This window comes from Eschrichtius robustus, chromosome 20, assembly GCF_028021215.1.
Source record: "Eschrichtius robustus isolate mEscRob2 chromosome 20, mEscRob2.pri, whole genome shotgun sequence".
Classification (NCBI taxonomy): domain Eukaryota; kingdom Metazoa; phylum Chordata; class Mammalia; order Artiodactyla; family Eschrichtiidae; genus Eschrichtius; species Eschrichtius robustus.
Genome location: NC_090843.1, coordinates 51307616 through 51321881, shown reverse-complemented (window position 1 = coordinate 51321881; position 14266 = coordinate 51307616). Strand labels below are relative to the sequence as shown.

The following is a 14266-nucleotide window of genomic DNA, read 5'->3' as shown; positions in this document are numbered from 1 at the left end:
TGAGGTCTGACTGGGCAACGCCACCCGGCAAAAAACCCTGCCATCGCCATCACTCTCCTGCTTTATCCTTGAGGTTGGGGAATCCTGCTTCCTCTTGAAAGCATTACCTCAACAGATGTAGGATAGCAAAGTGATTAAGAGCAAGGCTTCTGGAACCAGACTGTCTGGGTTCAAATCCCAGCTCTGGACTTCCCTGGTGGTTCAGTGGGTAAGACTCTGCACTCCCAATGCAGGGGGCCCGGGTTCGATCCCTGGTCGGGGAACCAGATCCCACATGCCACAACTAAGACCTGGCGCAGCCTAAGTAAATAAATAAATAAATATTAAAAAAAAAAAACAAACTAAACTAAAAACAAATCCCAGCTCTGCCATTTAGCAGCTGCACAGCCTTGGACAAGTTGCTTAACCTGTCTGTGCCTCAGTTCCTTTACCTGAAAAAAATGGGAATAATAATAAACCCTACCTCCTAAGAATGTTGTGAGGATAAGATGAGTTTATATATGTAAAGTACTCACCAATAGTAGCTGGTCACAATAAACATAAGCCATTGTATTTTTGTGTGTGTGTGTATTTCTTTTTCTTTTTTTCTTTTTTTAATATCTTTATTGGAGTATAATCGTTTTACAACGGTGTGTTAGTTTCTGCTGTATAACAAAGTGAATCAGCTATACGTATACATATATCCCCATATCCCCTCCCTCTTGTGTCTCCCTCCCACCCTCCCTATCCCATAGCCATTGTATGAACTTTAGCTATCTGGAGGGCTGCTTTTGCCTTGCTGCCTGGCCCATGGAGAGTTGTGGAATCAATCGCCAGCTCCTCCCTCACTTGCTCCTATGGCTGCTGGTAGCAGAGTCCCCACACAAATCCTCCGTCCTAGTCTCTCCTGCCCAGTCCCCTCCTTCCAGTCTCCATATCACCTCCCTGGCTCGGACTTGCCTGCACTGCTACTGCCGAACCTGCCAGCACCTTCCTGCCTGCGCTGTCCCCTCCCTCCCTTCTAACCTGCACCTGCCTCTCGCTCAGCTCTCCACTTGAATTAACCACTTGAAGCTCCTCAGCCTGGCATCCAGCATCTTCCACGAGCCATTCCAGACCTCGCTAACCACTCTTTCCCATTCCAGCCACAGTAGGACCTTCACCAGCTTCTTCCCACCCTTTGCTACAGTCCCTCCTGGGGAGGTCTGCCTTGGTTGGCTTCAGGGCCAAACTAACTGGATTTAAATCCTGATCTGCCACTCACTGGCTGTGTGACCTTGGCCAAACTGCTTGGGGGTTTGAGGCTCAGTTTCCTTATGTATAAAAAGAGACTAATAATACCCACTTCACGGGGTTGTTGTGAAGTGCCAGGTGCACAATGTTCCTCAGCAGTGCTGTTACCGTCTAAATTCTACTATTATAGGCTCAAATCCTAGCCTCTTTCTGTGAAGCCTTCCTTGACCCCTCCTCTGATCTGTTCCTCCTCTGAACCTCCAGGACGATTCCACTCGATAATTAATCATGCATGTTGTGACTCCCCTTGACTGTGACCTTCAGCAGTTATTTACATCCATCCTGCTGTGTAACTTTGCACGTGTCTCTGACTGGTCTTTGCACCTCAGTCGCAGGCAGGCGGGGCAGAGATGCTGAGCTTTGCAGGAAGAGGACACACAGTCCTACTCTTAACTTAGTGCTTTGCATGGAATAGGGGCTCGACTCATCTATGCTGATTTCATTTAGTGTTGATATCTTCAGACCAGAATTAGGAGTGGCCAGAAAGGGCTTCGCCTGAGGCATGTCAGCAAACCAGAGGAGATGGACATTCCCGTCTCCTTCTACAACTTGGGGCAATTTTAACAATCCTTTAACAGCTAAGAAAGTTCTTTCCAACTTCTAATTGGAGTCCTGCTTGCTGCAGTGGAAGCTATTCTCCTTGGGCCTCAGACTATTGGTGTCTAGGTCCTGAGTAGCAGGGAACCAATTGCATTTTGGGTTATGCTAATAAGCTTGGATTCTATTCCTTAGGCCAGAGTTCAGCAAACTGTAGTCTCTGGGCCAAATCTGGCCCACCATATTTTTTTTTTCTTTAATAAATTTATTTATTTTATTTATTTGTTTTTGGCTGTGTTGGGTCTTCGTTGCTGCTCGCGGGCTTTCTCTAGTTGCAGCGAGCTGGGGTTACTCTTCGTTGCGGTGCGTGGGCTTCTCATTGCGGTGGCTTCTCTTGTTGCAGAGCACGGGCTCTAGGTGCATGGGCTTCAGTAGTTGCGGCGCATGGGCTCAGTAGTTGTGGCTCGTGGGCTCTAGAGCACAGGCTCAGTAGTTGTAGCGCATGGGCTTAGTTGCTCCACGGCATGTGGGATCTTCCCAGACCAGGGCTCGAACCCGTGTCTCCTGCATTGTCAGGTGGATTCTTAACTACTGCGCCACCAGGGAAGCCCCCACCATCAGTTTTTATAAATAAATTTTTATTGGAACACAGCCATGCTTATTCGTTTGTGTATTATCTATGGCTGCTTTTGTGCTACAGTCGTAGAAATGAGCAGTTGAGACACATGCAAAGCCTAAAATATTTACTATCAGATGCTTTACAAGATCTCCCAAGGAGGGGGTGTGGGATCCTAAGAGCAGAAGGTGGAGGAAGAAATCCTAGGAAGCACCAACACTGAAGGGCAAACAGAGGAAATAGGTCCAGCAAAGAGATTTAGAAGAAGAGGTTCCAGGGGCCAAGCTGAGAAGAAAAGGCAGGTCAAATAGGCAGTAGTCAGCAAGCCTGAGAGGCAGTCCCTAGCATTAGCAATTGGTAGGTCATGGCTTGGGTGACCAACTTGTCCTATTTTGCTTGGAACTTTCTGTTTTAGCACTGAAAATCCCACATCCTGGGAATGCCCTCAGTGTTGGCACTGACAGGTGGTGACTCTACTGCTGTCCTCACCAAGAATGATGTCAAGAAAAGTTTAGCTTGCAAAGTGACTAACTTCCGGAGACATTATTTTCCCAATGAGCTGTTAAACCTATGTCCTAGCTGGATCCTCTTTGAATCACTCCAAGCATAATAGCAACATGAAGCCCTCTCTTTGTATAGCCCTTGACCATTATGTAACCTCATTCCATCCTTACACAACCCTGTGAGGTAGGAGTTCATAGCCCTAATTTTATAAGAGTGGAAACTGAGAGGTTAAGTGATTTGACTAAGCTCTCATGACAAGTAAGTAGCAAAGAGAGGCTCAACTTCAAGCCTTATATCTCCAGAAGCACATGCTCCAGCTGCCTCCACAGCTCTGCTTGTGTATGTCTATAGTCTAGGATGCTGGGCTTGAGGCTGTTGCGACTGTGGCTCATTGTAGAGTCAGGCAGAGCCCGTGAGATTCTTGGGAGCATGGAAGGAGTCCCACAACTATGTGCAGGTCAGTACAGAAGGAGTAAGGCTGCAGGTTCAGACAAAGACCGACATAAACTGAAGCCATCAAAATTTTGTAAGAGGGGCCATATTCTATGCAATAGCTGGGCACTTTTTATTTTTTGGCTGCACTGTGTGACTTGCAGGATCTTAGTTTCCTGACCAGGGATTGAACCTGGGCCCCAGTAGTGAAAGCACCAAGTCCTAACCCCTGGACTGCCAGGGAATTCCCAATAGCTAGGCTCTTAAAGATATTTTTTTATTGTGGTAAAATATGCATAACATAACATTTACCATTTTTACCATTTTAACCATTAAGTGTACAATTCAGTGGCATTAAGTACATTCACAATGTTGTACAACCATCACTGCTATCCATTTCCATTACTTTTTCATCATCCCCAACAGAAACTCTGTACCCATTAAAGAATAACTCCCCATTTCCTCCTCCCCCTAGATGCTGGTAATCTCTATTCTACTTTCTGCCTCTATGAGTTTGCATATTCTAGGTACCTCATGTAACTGGAATCATACAGCATTTGTCCTTCTGTAACCGGCTTCTTTCACTTAGCGTAATGTCCTCAAGGTTCAATCACATTGTAGCATGTGTCAGAGTTTCCTTCCTTTTTATGGCTGAATAATATTCTTTTGTATAAATGCTACATTTTGTTTTTTCATTCATCTGTTGCTGGATGGGCTCTTTTCATATTCTTATACTTCTAATAAAGATAATCATATATTTCTGATGTTTTTAAGTGTCATTTTAGAGACAACAAGATACTAGATGCCTCCTGAAGAAAGAAGACCATGCCACCTATGAAGTATCCTTCCCCCCAAAATAAAACTCAAATTTGCTCAAGCCTCTAGATCTATTTACCAATTTATAGAAAATACAGAGGCCAGAGTATCATATTAAACTACCCCATGGGGATGCAATCAACAAAGTCCAGATTGTGGAAAATCTGTAGGATAAATGACCTAGTTTCTCCCACAAATGAGTTGTGAGGGAAAAAAGGAAGAGATAGAAGAGAAACCTGTAGGTTAAAAGATACTTAAAAGTCACATCCTGCAAATATTCTTGCTATTTTGATTTTATAATAATCAGAGCAGGCTAAGAATTTGCTACACTAAGACCATGCATGTGTCCCCAGACCTAGTTCTTTCCCTAGGTCTGGTTTTATAAATGCTGGTGATAAATCAAGCCTGATTTATATAATGCATCTTATGTGGGAAATGTCTGTGACTCTAGGTATCTGATCAACCTCGAGAAATTATAGCACAACTATTGTAATAACTTTTGAAGATAACCCTTGCTAATTTGATGATTACCAGTTGCCATTAAATGAATTGTAAAAAAAAAAAGTCAACTAACTGCAACATGTGAATCTTGATTCAAACAAACAAACAATTAAAAAAAAAACTTTATGGAGATAATTGGAAATTTGAACATTTATGATTTGATGATATTAGGGAATTATTATTAAAAAACTTCAGGTGTGACAATGGTATGTGGTGTTGTTTAAAAAATAATCCTTATCTTTTAGACATACACACCAAAATGTTTTCAGATGAAGTGATATGATATCTGGGATTTGTTTTAAAGTTACAGTTATAGGAGGGAGTATAGTTGAAACAAGTTTTCCAGGAGTTGATTGAAGCTGTGTGATGCGTACTCAGGGGTTTGTTATATTATTTCATTTATTTTGTCTCTGTTTGAACTTTCCCAAGTTAAACTTTTTTATGTCATTTCAGAGACATGCTCCTTTTTTTGGGCTGATACTCGGCAGGTACTCTCTTCGAAGAATTTAGCTTCAGGTTTCCTAGAGAGGGAAACTTGCACCCACACTGCACCCACACTGCAAGTGTCTATGTAAAGAAATAAAGGATCTTCGGCTAATGCATTTTGAGGAACAATATTCAACATGTGCTCTTGTCACCTGAACATCACTTGCTATCACACAGATATGCAATTCCGTGGGCTTTACAAAAAACTGGCTTGCTTATTTGAGATCCTTTCTGGAGTGTCATATTGTGGTAGCTTACTGTGTGACGAGTATCATCAAGCTTTACCTGTGCCATTACTTCTAAGCCTCACAATAACTCTATGACTTACACATTATTATCAGCCTCCATTTTACAGATAAGGAGAGTCAGAGAGATTAATAAGGGCTAACATTTATTAACCACTTACTACCTGTCAAGTACTAGGCTAATTGCTTTAAATGAATTTGCTTGTTTTATCCTCTCACACTCTTATGAGGTAGGCACCATTATTATCCCCAATTTATAGATGGGGCAATTGAGGCTTAGAGAGGCTAAGGAACTTGCCAGCAGCTGCTAGACCACGTGTCCTCTCAAGTCGTGTGGCCCCAAAGCCCATGCTCTTTCCACTCTGCCCAGGACACAGCCCAGCAGAGTGACTCAGAGCAAGCATTCCGGGCTCTGCTATTTGTTAGCCGTGTGGCCTTGGGCAAATTATTTCATCTTCCTCAGCCTGGTTTCTAATCTGCAAAATGGGGATAAGAACATCACCTCCTGGGCTTCCCTGGTGGTGCAGTGGTTGAGAATCTGCCTGCCAATGCAGGGGACACGGGTTCGAGCCCTGGTCTGGGAAGATCCCACATGCCAGGGAGCAACTAAGCCCGTGAGCCACAACTACTGAGCCTGCGCGTCTGGAGCCTGTGCTCCGCAACGGGAGAGGCCGCGACAGTGAGTGGCCCGTGCACCGCGATGAAGAGTGGCCCCCACTCGCCGCAACTGGAGAAAGCCCTCGCACAGAAACGAAGGCCCAACACAGCCAAAAATAAATAAATAAATAAATAAATTTATTTAAAAAAAAAAAGAACATCACCTCCCTAATAGGGTGAGGATGAGGACTAAATGGGACAATGCCGGCCAAGGGGTTAGCTTAACGCTGACCCATAGTGAAGGCTCAATTGCTGTAAGGGATATTTATTATTACCAGGTTTCTCCCTTAGGGGCTTCTTGACTCGAGTCAGATTGCTTTAGGAGCTTAGGAATTTTCTGGAAAAACTGGCGTTTCCGTGGTCATCTGGGCTATTTTATGTGGACACTGCTGTGACGTTTTTCTTTGAGGGGTGGATGGGGCTTTACTTTTACTTTTACTTAGAGCCAGGGCAGGGATTATTCTGACCTTTGAGAAGGAAAAGATTAAAAAACAAGTGACCATGAGCCAGAGTCACTGTGGACGTTGCTCTGGTGTTTCATTCTTGCCGGGTTTCTGAAATTGGTTCCTGGTTCAGGCTAGAGGAGCTCTTAGGAACACCGTGTGCTACCCCGAGTGCCCTGATGTGGACGCACATAAATAACACAGATGTTAATATGTCTATTCATTCATTGCCATGGTACAGGGGAAAGAACATGGGCTTTGAGTCTTGGGGACCTCAGTTTGAATCCTCACTCTGCCCCTTGCAGGCTGTGTTTCCATAGCTGTGAGTTGGGAAAGTTATGAAAACAAAGCTAACAGTTATAGAATGCTTACTGTATGCTGGGAACTGTTCTTTTTACATATTAACTCATTGAATTGTTAAAAAGTTAATAAACTTTATTTTTTAAAGCAATATTAGGTTCATAGCAAAACTGAGCTAAAAGTACAGAGTTTCCACATACCCTCTTCACCCTCCCCACCACCAGCCTTCCCCACTATGAACATCCCACACCAAAGTGGTGTATTTGTTACACCTGATGAACCTACATTGACATATCATCATCACCCAAAGTCTGCAGTTTACATTAGGGTTCACTCTTGGTGTTGTACGTTCTGTGGTTTTGGATAAATGTATAACGACATGCATCCATCATTGTAGTATCATACAGAGTAGTTTCACTGCCCTAAAAATCCTCTGTGCTCTGCCTATTCATCCTTCCCTTAGCCCAATCCTGACAACAGCTGATCTTTTTATTGTCTCCATAGTTTTACCTTTTCCAGGATGTCACAGAGTTGGAATCATATAGCCTTGTCAGATTGATTTCTTCCACTTAGTAATAAGCATTTGTTTCCTCCATGTCTTTTCATGGCTTGATAGCTGGTTTCTGAATAATAATCCATTGTCTGGATGTACCACAGTTTAACCATTCAGCTACTGAAGGACATCTTGGTTGCTTATAAGTTTTAGCAATTATAAATAAAGCTATTATAACCATGTGCAGGTTTTTGTATGGATATAAGTTTTCAACTCCATTGGGTAAAGAACAAGGAGAACAATTTCTGGGTCATATGGGAAGAGTGTGTTTAGTTGTATAAGAAACTGCCAAACTGCATCATCAGAAAATCCACAAACAACAAATGCTGGAGAGGGTGTGGAGAAAAGGGAACCCTTCTTGCACTGTTGGTGGGAATGTAAATTGATACAGCCACTATGGAAAACAGTATGGAGGTTCCTTAAAAAACTAGAAATAGAACTACCATATGACCCAGCAATCCCACTACTGGGCATATACCCAGAGAAAACCATAATTCAAAAAGACACATGCACCCCAATGTTCATTGCAGCACTATTTACAATAGCCAGGACATGGAAGCAACCTAAATGCCCATCGGCAGACGACTGGATAAAGAAGTTGTGGTACATATATACAATGGAATATTACTCAGCCTTAAAAAGGAACGAAATTGGGTCATTTGTAGAGATGTGGATGGACCTAGAGACTGTCATACAGAGTGAAGTAAGTCAGAAAGAGAAAAACAAATATCGTATATTAACACATGTATGTGGAATCTAGAAAAATGGTACAGATGAACCGGTTTGCAGGGCAGAGAGTGAGACACAGATGTAGAGAACAAACGTATGGACACCAAGGGGGGAAAGCGGGGGTGGGGGTGGGGTGGCGGTGGGATGAACTGGGAGATTGGGATTGACATGTACACACTAATATGTATAACACAGATAACTAATAAGAACCTGCTGTATAAAAAACAAATAAATCAAGTTAAAAGAAAAACCCAAAACTGCCAAACTGTCTTCCACAGTGGCTGTGCCATTGTGCGTTCCCACCAGCAACGAATGAGCGTTCCTGTTGCCCCACATTCCCACCAGCATTTGGTGTTGTCAGTGTTCTGGAGTTTGGCCTTTCTATTAGGTGTGTAATACTACCTCGTTGTTTTAATTTGCAATTCTCTATGACACGTGATGTAGAGCATTTTTTCAAATGCTTATTTGCCATCTGTATATCTTCTTTGGTGAAGTGACTGTTCAGGTCTTTGGCCCATTTTTAAATCAGATTGTTTGTTTTCTTATTGATGCGTTTTAAGAGTTCTTTGTTTATTTTGGATAACAGTTCTTTATTAGACGTGTCTTTTGCAAATATTTTCTCCCAGTCTGTGGCCTGTCGTCTCGTTCTCTTGACATTGTCTTTTATGGAGCAGAAGTTTTTAATTTTAATGAAGTCCAGCTTACCAGTTCTTTCTTTCATAAACGTCCTTGGTGTTGTATGCAAAAAATCATTGCTGTAGCCAAGGTCATCTAGGTTTCCTCCTATGGTATCGTCTAGCAGTTTTGTGTATTTGTCTTTTACATTTAGGTCTATGAGTCATTTTAATTTTTGTGAAGGGTGTAAGGTCTGTGTTTAGACTCTCTCTTTTTGCCTGTGGATGTCCAGCCGTTCCAGCAACATTTGTTGAAAACACTAAACTCATTTGATTTTCAAAATAAACTTTGAGGCAGGCATTATTAGCCCACTTTTTCAGATAAAGAAACTGAGGCACAGAGAGGTTTTGTAAGTCACCCAGAGTAACACAGCTAGACTTGACCGAGCTGGAATTTGAACCCAGGCAACCTGGCTCCCGAGTCCATGCACTCAATCCCTATCTATAAAAATTATGTCTCCCTCGGGGACTTCAGTGGTGGTCCAATGGTTAAGACTTCACCTCCAATGCAGGGGTGTGGGTTTGATCCATGGTCGGGGGGCTAAGATCCTACATGCCTCGTGGCCAAAAAACCAAAAAATATAAAACAGAAGCAATATTGTAACAAATTCAATAAAGGCTTTAAAAATGGTCCACATCAAAAAAATCTTTAAAAAAAATGTCTCCCTCATACGTTTGTTGTGAGGAATAGAGACAGTGTCTAGCACACAGTAGCTGCTCAGAAAGCAATAGTGATCATCATTGTCCTACTTAGCTTCCAAGGTTCCGCTCAAATGTCATGTCCTCAGAGCAGCTTTCTTTCATTCCTCCAGCCAAATAAGCCATCCACTATAGCGTCATCTCATCATCCAAGGGATGACAGCGTGGTGAATCCCACTGCAGTCAAAGTTCACTACCAGACACCACCCTCACCATGTGAGTTCCCTGGAGAGAGGCTCCAGGTCTGATAGCTCTATGTCCCTCAGAGTGTGCTGCACTTGGCACTTAGCAGGATCTCAGTAAAAGTGTGTTGCATTGAGTTTGGGTTACATGCTATTCCTTTATCCAAAATGCACATTCTGGGTTTGGTCTATTCCTCAGGATCTCTCAGTTCTTACTCAGCTCTTAGCTCCTGAGCCCCCTTGCTTGAACCTTCCCTGGTCTGTCAGGTTGGGCCACCCCTACCAGAAGTTCCTGGTTGGGCTGTTTATGGAGGCAGCTGCCCTTGTCTGCTACACCCTTTTTCCTGCACCACCCCACTCAGTTTCTTCCACGTTCTGGGGTACCTCCCTTCAGTATGGACACTGCCCGTAGAAATGCCCACCTCTCTCTCTCAGCTCAAGGCATAGCACCTATCTTGGAGGTCTGGTCTCTAAATGTCTCTGGCCTCTTCCAGAAAGTCTAAAATTCCTTCTCAATGGGTAGAGCAGCTCACCCGATATTGATAGGACATGAGGACCCAGGGGCAGACCTCATTCCAAAGAGCTTCTGAAAGCTCTTATTCTTGGCATTGCTGGACTCCTTTGGGGAGTGAGTGCCACTTATGGGTATGACTCCTGGGCCTTGGCTCATCCCTTAGGCAGCTCCACCTGATGCAGGGCTCTCTCAGGCCAAGCCACCAGGAGGCTGTGTCCACCTTGGGGAGTACATTCTTCCAGTGCCACCTTGGGCATGGCTGGCAGTGCCTGCTTTGGACTAGGCCATCTGGCATCCTCCAGCAGCACCCTATGTCTGTCTCTGCAGAGCCACCCTGGGACGATGTGGCCCGCGAGGCTCAGTTGTCCTCTCTGGACAGCACTGCCCTGGGCAGCACCCTCTTGGACACAGCCAGCAGAGTCCACCAGTGCCTGCCGCGGACAGAGCCTGTTCTATACATTCAGCATGACCCCGGGGCCTGCCCTGGGCACGCTCAGCAGCCCCCAATGCCCAGTGCGGACAGGACCTCCAGGCAGGGCCTCTCGGACCCGGACCGAGGCCTCCAGGGCAGCTCCCGGTGCCCGCCTGGCCCGCTCTGGAGGAGCGCCCAGGCGCTGCCAGGAAGGCCGGCCGTTTATCCCCGGAGCCGCCAGCAGGGGGCTCCCTTTCGGCTCGGCTCGTGCGGCCGCGGGGGGCGGCGCTGCGCTGCGCCGTGCTGCGCTCCTGCCCGGACCGGGCCGGGGCCGCTGGATGCCGCGTCTCCTATCCTGCTGCCTGCCGGGCGGGCTCCGGCGGCCGGTGAGTGCGGGGCGGCGGGGGTGGCCGCTCGTTAGCGGGCCGGGCCCGGGGTGGGGGTTGGGGGGGCGGCGGGGCGGGCTCGGGCCGGGAAGGCGGGCGGGCGGCGGGGCCCGCCGGCTCCTCCTCCTCCCCTGTCCCCTGGAAGCGGCGGCCCGGACTCCCGGCTCCGGTCCCTAGCCGTGCCGCGCAGCTCGGCGCCGGGGACGCGGGGCCGACCGGGAGGGGGGCGGGAGGGCGAGCTCCGGCCCCTTTTGCCATCTCGAGGGGCGCGGGGAGGCCGGACAGGGTGGCCAGTTTGGGGCGGGGGGCGGTTCGGGGCTCGGGGGAGCCCAGGTGGCCCCGAGCTGCGGAGTGGAGGCTGCAGCCCGGGGGTTAGGGGGCTTCTCGAGGCCAGGCCCAGGCCCCCCAGACAGACTGACGGACCGAGGCTCTGAGGAAGGCAGCGGGGAAGGCGAGCACCTCCACCGAGCCCTTTATCCCTCCCAGCGGCCTTCACCCTTTCACTGCCAGGCCGACACCGGACTCCTCTCAAAGGAGCAGCTGCCAGACAGCTGGCAAAACAATGGAGACCCTGCTTCCCTGGGCCCCCTACCCTTGGGACAGAAGACGGGGGGCGGGTGGGTGAACGATAGGCTTTGGGGATTAGGGCGTGCCAGCTGTCCCCTGCGAATGGCTGCTCACCTCACCTCTCCCTGCCAAGGGGTGGGGTGCGTGTGGGAAGGTTGGACTGCCTGCCCCAGGCCTCTGGGAGAGACTGCCCTCATGCCCCGCCCTGCGAACCTGTCATGCCAGTTGCTTCGCCAATGGGAAGGGGAGATGGTAAGGTTCGCTGCCCCCCACTCCCTTGTTGGGGGTGCCGCTGGTACCAAGCCTGGTGAGGACTGGGTCCTGTTCCTGGCTGAGATAAGGCCTGCAGGGACACACCGCACACTGGAGCTTTGTTTGGGGGTAGGGGTGCAGTGGGGGATGGGGGTGTCACCCTGTTGCAAGGCACGTGTGTCCTGCTGATTAGTTGGAAAGGCTGCCGGCCAGAATGAGCTGATGGGGAGGGTGAGGATGGGGGAGGCTGCCAGTTCGTTTTTTAAGTGGTACTCCTTTTGCCTGGTCCCTTGGCCAATGGGGCATGTGTTTGGCAGTGTCCTTATGGTTTGTGTTTGTGTAGGGAGGCCTGCGATGGTGCTTCCTGGGAAGAGCTTTCCTGCCTAGGGCCTTCCTGCCCTCAGATGGTCCCCCCAAATTATGGAATTGGATTCCCTCCCCTCTTCACCTTGCCAATGATTTATGTAGGTTCGTTTTGTCTTTTGGAGTGCCTAGCATGTCTGTGGCTGAGGAGGCCTAGTAAATTCCCCTATGAAGAGCGAACGGTGCTGAGTGTGTATGCACTGCGGCCATGCTGGAAGGGACGGAAGGTTGTCCAGGTGATTAAGAGCAAGAACACCTTAGCAAGACATTGAACCTAGAGGTTCAAGCTGCCTTTCCATGTGCTTACCAGGTCTGGAGCCCTTTTCTTGGGCAGGTTGGTATCCTGTTGTCATGGCAATGGAGTTGGCCTTGCCTCGTGTTCCCCACCCTATTAACTCAGGGGCTACTTTCTAGTTGGAGATATTGAAAGTTGCTCTCTTGAGGTCTCTGGTTTCCGGACAAACCTCACTGGCTCTTTGTCAGTGGCCTGCCACCTCCCCAGCTTCCTCTCTGTCCTTTTGTGATGAGGACTTTCCAGGAAACATCCTCCTGGTTGCTGGACATGACTGGTTATATATAACTTCGGGTGGAGGTGTGCTTGTACATTTGGGGTTGGGAACATTGGAGATGGGGCCTCAATTCCAGGAAGATGATGGGGGAATCTATTGTGTTGGGGGGTTAGGGGAATGAGAAGTGTCACAGGTGGGAGTCGAGGGTGGGTGAGGAAGGGGTAGAATGCTGATGGTCACTTCCTGTGGGAGCTTTGAGCTTTGAACAGTTGATGACCTGGCACCTGGCAGCTCTGAATATCTAGTTTGTTTACTCCTGTCTCCTGGCCTGGCTCAGGTGCCAGGGTGTGTGCCCGAGGGCTTCCTCTCATGATCCAGGCTCTCCTCAGAAACCTTCAGGTGGATTGTGCCCTTCCTGACTCCTGCCTGGTCCCTCAACCTCACTGCCTGGCAGTCTGGACAGCCAGCCTGTTGCCTGGAGCCCGCTTCACTGGCCTAGCTTGAGGCTGCTCATTGAGGGGTGCATGTGTCTTCAGAAGCTGGGCCTGAAAACTCCAGGGTCCCCCAGTGGCAGGTACCTGAAGGTGGACTGGGAGGGGCAGAAGTGGGGCTTGTGTGAAAGGGAGAATCCACCCTCTTGGGTGGAGCAGGGAGTTGTTGGAACTCAGGAAGGCTTGATCCAGACTTGCTGTGTCACAGGTCTCCAGGGCAGCAGGGCTGTTCTTACTCCTTCTCAACCAGAGGTCTGTCCCCAGCCAGACCTCCCTCACCTGGAGTGGATACCACAGACTGGAGCCAGAGCATCCACGTGAGCAGGGTCCTGTTGGTGGCCCTGAGCCCCAGGCCTTGTCCTAGGCCTCTCCTGGGTGTGGTGGGTGAAGCTGAGGGGCTCTGGCCTGATATAGTTTAAAGGTTTGAGGGGTTGGGAGGGCCCAGCCCACCCTGTGCTATGATTAACAGGTTTCCCCAGGACTTGGGTTGGGGGCTTGATGGAGCTTTTAAGTTCTGCTTTGGGTCAGGCCCCGGGGTTCTTTAAGATCTTCTCACTGCACCTCACCCCCCATTACAATTTTCTGAGGCAGCCTGAATTAGAGGGTGGGGTGGTGCAGTAGTGGGAACTGGATTGGCAAGGGTGGGGAGCAGACTTGGAAACCCCCGCACCCTCCGCCCCTCACTTTCCTGCCCTTTCTCTTGAGGTAGGAATTGTGTGACTTGTAAATTATCCACATTCCCTTGACATTTCAAATAGTTTACAGTCAGGCAGCAGTTTAAATTGTGGACTGATGATTTCACAGGGCCCATGGCCCTTTCTCGCAGCCAGGTACTTTATAGTCACTTACAAGGAATTATTTTTGTTATTCTCTAGTATTCAGAGATGTTGGATAATGGGCTGTAGGTCACACAGCAAATCAGAGGGAGAGCGGGATTAGAACCTCAAGTTTGTGGTTGAGCAGAATACCTCTTCAGCGAAGGCCAAGTCTGAAGTCTCAGGACCATGGAGATTTTAGAGTTGAAATAGCTGAGGTCTAGAGAGAGGACGGGACTTGCTCAAGGTCACACAGGAGGTGGGGTGTTGGGGTTAGCTGAGCTAAGCGCCCAGCGGGCTGTGGCAGGCCC

The 14266-nt window shown here is 48.0% G+C and overlaps 1 protein-coding gene and 1 non-coding gene across 11 annotated transcripts in view; both read left to right on the top strand.

Annotated features, from left to right (window-relative positions):
• The first annotated feature begins 4445 nt into the window (after positions 1 to 4445).
• Positions 4446 to 4577, top strand: LOC137755730 (small nucleolar RNA SNORA72). The gene has a single exon (XR_011072112.1). It is a non-coding gene; the product is annotated as a small nucleolar RNA SNORA72 (small nucleolar RNA).
• A 6279-nt stretch (positions 4578 to 10856) lies between these two features.
• The window catches only part of MYO18A (myosin XVIIIA), a 96225-nt gene continuing 92815 nt past the window's right edge, over positions 10857 to 14266 (top strand). For 9 of the 10 annotated variants that reach the window (XM_068531812.1, XM_068531809.1, XM_068531811.1 and 6 more), the window contains exon 1: positions 10857 to 10958. The gene's annotated coding sequence lies outside the window, so the exon portion shown is untranslated. Of the gene's footprint in view, positions 10959 to 11363; positions 11778 to 14266 lie in introns of those variants that run through there. The other variant, XM_068531803.1, reaches the window with a different exon arrangement.